Here is a 6,865-nt window from a genome sequence, read left to right as displayed (position 1 = left end):
GTGTATTATGAGGTACTGCAGCTGAGGTGTGTATTATGAGGTTCTGCAGCAGCTAAGGTGTGTATTATGAGGTTCTGCAGCAGCTGAGGTGTGTATTATGAGGTACTGCAGCTGAGGTGTGTATTATGAGGTTCTGCAGCAGCTAAGGTGTGTATTAGGAGGTTCTGCAGCAGCTGAGGTGTGTATTATGACATTCTGCAGCAGCTGATGTGTGTATTATGAGGTTCTGCAGCAGCTGAGGGGTGTATTATGATATTCTGCAGCAGCTGAGGTATGTATTATGATGTTCTGCAGCAGATGAGGTGTGTATTAAGAGGTTCTACAGCAGCTGAGGTGTGTATTATGATGTTTTGCAGTAGCTGAGGTGTGTATTATGATGTCCTGCAGCAGCTGAGGTGTGTATTATGATGTCCTGCAGCAGCTGAGGTGTGTATTATGAGGTTCTGCAGCAGCTGAGGTGTGTATTATGATGTTCTGCAGCAGCTGAGGTGTGAATTATGATGTCCTGCAGCAGCTGAGGTGTGTATTATGAGGTTCTGCAGCAGCTGAGGTGTGTATTATGATGTCCTGCAGCAGCTGAGGTGTGTATTATGAGGTTCTGCAGCAGCTGAGGTATGTATTATGATGTTCTGCAGTAGCTGAGGTGCGTATTATGATGTCCTGCAGCAGCTGAGGTATGTATTATGATGTTCTGCAGCAGCTGAGGTGTGTATTATGATGTTCTGTAGCAGCTGAGGTGTGTATTATGAGGTTCTACAGCAGCTGAGATGTGTATTATGAGGTTCTGCAGCAGCTGAGGTGTGTATTATGATGTCCTGCAGCAGCTGAGGTGTGTATTATGATGTCCTGCAGCAGCTGATGTGTGTATTATGATGTTCTGTAGCAGCTGAGGGGTGTATTATGATGTTCTGTAGCAGCTGAGGTGTGTATTATGATGTCCTGCAGCAGCTGAGATGTGTATTATGATATTCTGCAGCAGCTGAGGTGTGTATTATGATGTTCTGCAGTAGCTGAGGTGTGTATTATGATGTCCTGCAGCAGCTGAGGTGTGTATTATGAGGTTCTGCAGCAGCTGAGGTATGTATTATGATGTTCTGCAGCAGCTGAGGTGTGTATTATGATGTCCTGCAGCAGCTGAGGTGTGTATTATGATGTTCTGCAGCTGAGGTGTGTATTATGAGGTTCTGCAGCTGAGGTGTGTATGGAGCTTTCCCTTCACCTGTTCTACAGTCAGGCCCTGTCTTAACTTGTTGATAACAGACTTGGCCTAAAATAATCTTGTGTGGTGACCTCGTAGCGAAAGGTTTTATAGTTGCTGTATGTAATTAGCGATAGCTCTTGCGCTTAGGTAGCCATACAGTGATGTCCAGGGGCATAAGGACATTAATCGAGACGTATGAACTGTCAATGAAGAACGCTTTCACAATGTCCAGACGAGTTTTAGAGTTCTCTTAGCTTCTTTCCCAGTAACTGCAATTTTCACAAAGGGAAGGTTCCTTTAAAAGGAGGGGTTGCTCATTTGAAAGGGAAGTTACTCAAGTAACATTTTGCAACATTCCACAGTATAATATTCCATAGAGTATGAAGTCACTCTGTAAATTGTTTGCTTTTCTCATCTTGTTCTGTTTCTTGATTACAGGATGTTTTCTTGACCGTTCACACACAATTGTCCTTGTGTCAGCCCGAAGTTGTTCGATACTTCAGTAAATAACTTCGGTATTCGGTAATCCGAAGTGGGATTTGGTACCGAGGCACCAGCCAGTACCAAACCTGACCGGATTCAAATTTTAAAATGTTTTTAAATAAATACATAGGATTACCGAAGTTATTTACCGAAGTCTTCCCCAACTTCGGGCTATATAAGGTTTTCCTCCACGGAGCCAATACATTTTAATGTTGTAAGGAAAAAGCATTTCAAACTAAGTTTTTGAATGAATCAACTTCGAATATATGATCCAAAGCTTGATTTGCTCAAGCCTAGTATTGACTAAATTGTGATACCAAGTTGAACTGGTTGGTGGCGCTGTGTGTCTTCATTGTGTTTTGCCTTTTACGGCAACATTGCATACAATTGTAGATGAGCGAATTTCTCAAAAATTTGATTCGGTTTGCCGAATTTTCCAAAAATATTTGATTCGGTCTGAATTTATTCATGGCGAGTCGCATTAAAAAGCAGCTAGTTCCTGGCTGCAGAGAGCCTGTATATTGGTGTAGAACACTGTGCCTTGCAGTAACACGCATAGGGAGTCTGCTGTGGTAGTGAAATAATACTGTGAGTCAGTGTGACATGCAGATGACAGGCGTCGCTCTTAGAATCACTGCACACTTCACTTATTAGGGCAGTCACGGGGCAAAAACTGCCCAAATAACTCAAGTATGAACTCAGCCTTACATGTCGATGATAGCGCCAAGAAGAAGCGCACTCCTTTTACACCGCCGGCAGCTGATTCCACATAGATGTCTACAGAACCTGTTCTATTAAACGCTTATACAAGTAGAGCCCCCCGACAGAGTGGAGAGGGGGTCAGCAGTAAGTGTGTGTTGACGTCACAGATTATTTTGCTCTTCCTCTGATCCGTCAGGACAATAACCCCCCAAAAAACATATTCTGTCTGTTAAGCATCTGCCTTTACTCGGTCAGCATTTGGTCAGTAATCCATCAGTATTGCTAAAGCCCCAAAAAACAAGAGTGGATCCAAAGCAGAGATGACACGTGAATGGAATATTTGCATGTCTTCTTTTGCACCGACTCCTGCTTTTGGCTATCAAATCATAAGCCAATTCTGATGAGACCAGGTCATACAGGCCTTACAGCTGCTACACAGACTGGATCCGTTGTACGTCTCATTTTTCCTTCCTTCTGACAGATCAGAAGAAGGGTCAAATAAACGTTGATGTCAACAAGGCCAAAAAGGCAAAATAGTGGTCCAGTCATGGAGTGGGAGGGTGGGAACAGCATGAGAAGTCCACAGAGTGGCCCAATGACAGAGTGTTCAGGTGGCAGCAGAATGAGGACACCACAGAGTGGCAGAGTTATATAGTGATGAAGTGGCAACAGCATGGGAAAACCACAGAGTGGCCCAGTAACATAGTGTTGAGGTGGCAGCAGCATGAAGAGACCACAGAGTGGTGATGTGGCAGCAGCATGAGGAGACCACAGAGTGTTGAGGTGGCAGCAGCATGAGGATACCACAGAGTGGCCAGGAGACATAGTGGTGATGTGGCAGTAGCATGAGGCGACCACAGAGAGGCCCAGAGACATAGTATTCAGGTGGCAGCAGCATGAGGAGACAACAGAGTAAAGATGTGGCAGCAGCATGAAGAGACCACAGAGTGGCCCAGTGACATAGTGTAGAGGTGTCAGCAGCATGAGGAGACCACAAAGTGGCCCAGTGACATAGTGGGGAGGAAGCAGCAGCATGAGGATACCACAGGGTGGTGATGTGGCAGCAGCATGAGGAGATCACAAAGTGGCCTAGTGACATAGTGAAGAGGTGACAGCAGCATGAGGAGACCACAAAGTGGCCCAGTGGCATAGTGGGAAGGAAGCAGCAGCATGAGGAGACCACAGAGTGATGAGGTGGTAGCAACATGGGGAGACCACAGAGTGGACCAGTGACAAAGTAGGAAGGTGGGGGGGCTGAAGATGGTGAGTGGTAGTAAGAGCACCTGGCAGCAGGTGTGGCATCAGGTGGGTGGCAGCATCAGAATAGTAGCTGAAGCAGATAGCCAGAAGAAACAGGTCTCTTTTGACAAAGTGTAGATGTATGATCTAGTCTGATGCATCAGCACTGGTATTTGAAAATCCTGGCTGATCCACGCCTGATTCCTCTTCACAAAGGTCAGTTTCTCCACATTTTGGGTGGACAGGCAAGTTCTTCTTGGGGTAACTATTGCCCCTGCTGCACTAAACACACGCTCTGATGCCACACTGCTAACCAGGCAGTTGCGGCCACAAATCGAGTTTGGCTACCCAGTAGTCCAGGGGATCTTCAATGTGGGGTGGCAGGGTGCACTCCAAGTATGCCACAACCTGCTGGTTCAGGTCCTACTCTATGTCTACCTGCTGCTGCTGGTGAGTAGTTTGTTCAGTAGGCGGTTGAAGAAAACTGCTCATCAGCGACTCTAGACTTGCGTGAGGATGGGCAATGGCGCACAAAAGCAGAGGCCAACTGACTACATAGGATGTCTCAGTAGTAGTTCAGTTTGTCCTCCCTCTCAGCCGGTGTAAAAAAGGCCCCCATTTTGGACCGGTAGCAAGAGTCTAAAATGGTGGATAGCCGTAGTCATCCATCTGCCGAATGGTGACAATTTGGCTGTCACTACGCAAGCAATTGAGCATGAATCGGGCTATTTGCTCAAGTGACTCAGAGGAACTCCCTGCCTCCATCTCCACTGCATACTGACATGGTGTGCAACTCTGGACCTTTTATCTGCTCATTGTTATTGGGATAATGAGGGAATAACACACACCGGCCATGGAAGAGCTGGGAAGCCAATTGTCCCATTACTTTTGGACCCTTAACAAGTGGGAGGCACATATGCAAACTGCTGTAATTCCTGCACCGTTCACCTGATTTGGATGTAAATACCCTCAAACTACAGCTGACAGTCTGCAGTTAAAGCACATATTGTATATTTCATTTCAAATCCATTGTGGTGGTGTATAGAGCCAAAAATGTTAGAATTGTGTCGATGTCCCAATATTTATGGACCTGGCTGTAATTGGTTCAACATATGGAGGGTGGAATTCTAACAGGTGGAAACGTCATTGGGTGACGCCATTCTGCAGCTGCAGCTCAAGGAGGGGGGTGCTTTGCTGTGTAGGAGTGGCTGAAGTGCATGCAAAGTTTCCTGGCCATTTTAAGGATGTCTTGCAGATGGGCGGAAGACTTCAGGAACCGCTTTACAACCAAATTGAACACATGCGCCATACAGAGGGCATTGCTCAGCCCTCCTTGATGCAGCGCTGACACCATGTTCTTCCCGTTATCGGTCACCATGGTTCCGATTTTCAGTTGTCGAGGAGAAAGCCAGGATTTGATTTCTTAAAGGGAACCTGTCATGTGGATATTTGATTATAATCTAATTAATTATATACAATCATTAACTACTAAAAAGTGCCTTAGATGTATTCACTTACTTCTGTGACAGATGGTTACCTCATAATATACACACAAAGATGCCGCATGCCACATGCTAATGAGCTGATTCGAGTCCTGCATGATGTCATTGAGTCCGGCGTATATTTAATTCAGAGCTTTAGCCACTCCCCTGCCCACCTGCTGCTGAGTCATATGGAAACAAACTGTCATTCAGCAGCAGGTGGGCGGGGAGAGTCAGGAGCTCATGAATATTCATGACTCATCATTATCAGCAGGAGCTTTTTAATACAAGATGTTGGCAGATTGACTGTGTCAATTAAAGAAAGTGACCCAGCATTTTGCTAAGCGAATCAGTCACTTATTTATGTTTCCCTTAGTTAGGACACCATAAAACTGGTGACAGGTTCCCTTTAATGAGGGACGTGGAGCAGTCCCTTCCCTGTGTGACTCAGTTTGCCCAGGCAAACTAGGTGCAGAACAGCATGACACCGCCGTGCCCTGCACATGTGGTATGCTGGAGGAGCAATGTGAATTGTCCCTTCAGTGGAGGCTGGGGACACAGTGGAGGATGAGGAGGCAGAGGCGGACATTGTAGCAGGACCAACGGCGTGAAAACGTGGAGGCGGAAGCCGAGTCACCTGGCCAAGTTGCTGGTGTGGCTGGGCAGGAACCAAATTTACCCAGTGTCCCGTAAAGGACATATATTGCCGTGCACTTTGGCAGACACCAAAAGGTTCAAGGACTGGCCCACCTTCTGTTCTACATACAGTACAGACCAAAAGTTTGGACACACCTTCTCATTCTTTATTTTCATGACTATGAAAATGGTAGATTCACACTGAAGGCATCAAAACTATGAATTAACACATGTGGAATTATATACATAACAAAAAAGTGTGAAACAACTGAAAATATGTCATATTCTAGGTTCTTCAAAGGAGCCACCTTTTGCTTTGATTACTGCTTTGCACACTCTTGGCATTCTCTTGATGAGCTTCAAGAGGTAGTCACCTGAAATGGTCTTCACTTCACAGGTGTGCCCTGTCAGGTTTAATAAGTGGGATTTCTTGCTTTATAAATGGGGTTGGGACCATCAGTTGCGTTGTGGAGAAGTCAGGTGGATACACAGCTGATAGTCCTACTGAATAGACTGTTTGTATTATGGCAAGAAAAAAGCAGCTAAGTAAAGAAAAACGAGTGGCCATCATTACTTTAAGAAATGAAGGTCAGTCAGTCCGAAAAATTGGCAAAACTTTGAAAGTGTCCCCAAGTGCAGTCACAAAAACCATCAAGCGCTACAAAGAAACTGGCTCACATGTGGACCGCCCCAGGAAAGGAAGACCAAGAGTCACCTCTGCTGCGGAGGATAAGTTCCTCCGAGTCACCAGCCTCAGAAATCGCAGGTTAACAGCAGCTCAGATTAGAGACCAGGTCAATGCCACACAGAGTTCTAGCAGCAGACACATCTCTAGAACAACTGTTAAGAGGAGACTGTGTGAATCAGGCCTTCATGGTAGAATATCTGCTAGTAAACCACTGCTAAGGACAGGCAACAAGCAGAAGAGACTTGTTTGGGCTAAAGAACACAAGGAATGGACATTAGACCAGTGGAAATCTGTGCTTTGGTCTGATGAGTCCAAATTTGAGATCTTTGGTTCCAACCACCGTGTCTTTGTGCAACGCAGAAAAGGTGAACGGATGGACTATACATGCCTGGTTCCCACCGTGAAGCATGGAGGAGGAGGTGTGATGGTGTGGGG

Source organism: Bufo gargarizans, chromosome 4, assembly GCF_014858855.1.
Source record: "Bufo gargarizans isolate SCDJY-AF-19 chromosome 4, ASM1485885v1, whole genome shotgun sequence".
Lineage (NCBI taxonomy): Eukaryota > Metazoa > Chordata > Amphibia > Anura > Bufonidae > Bufo > Bufo gargarizans.
Note: the sequence above shows the minus strand (reverse complement) of the source record.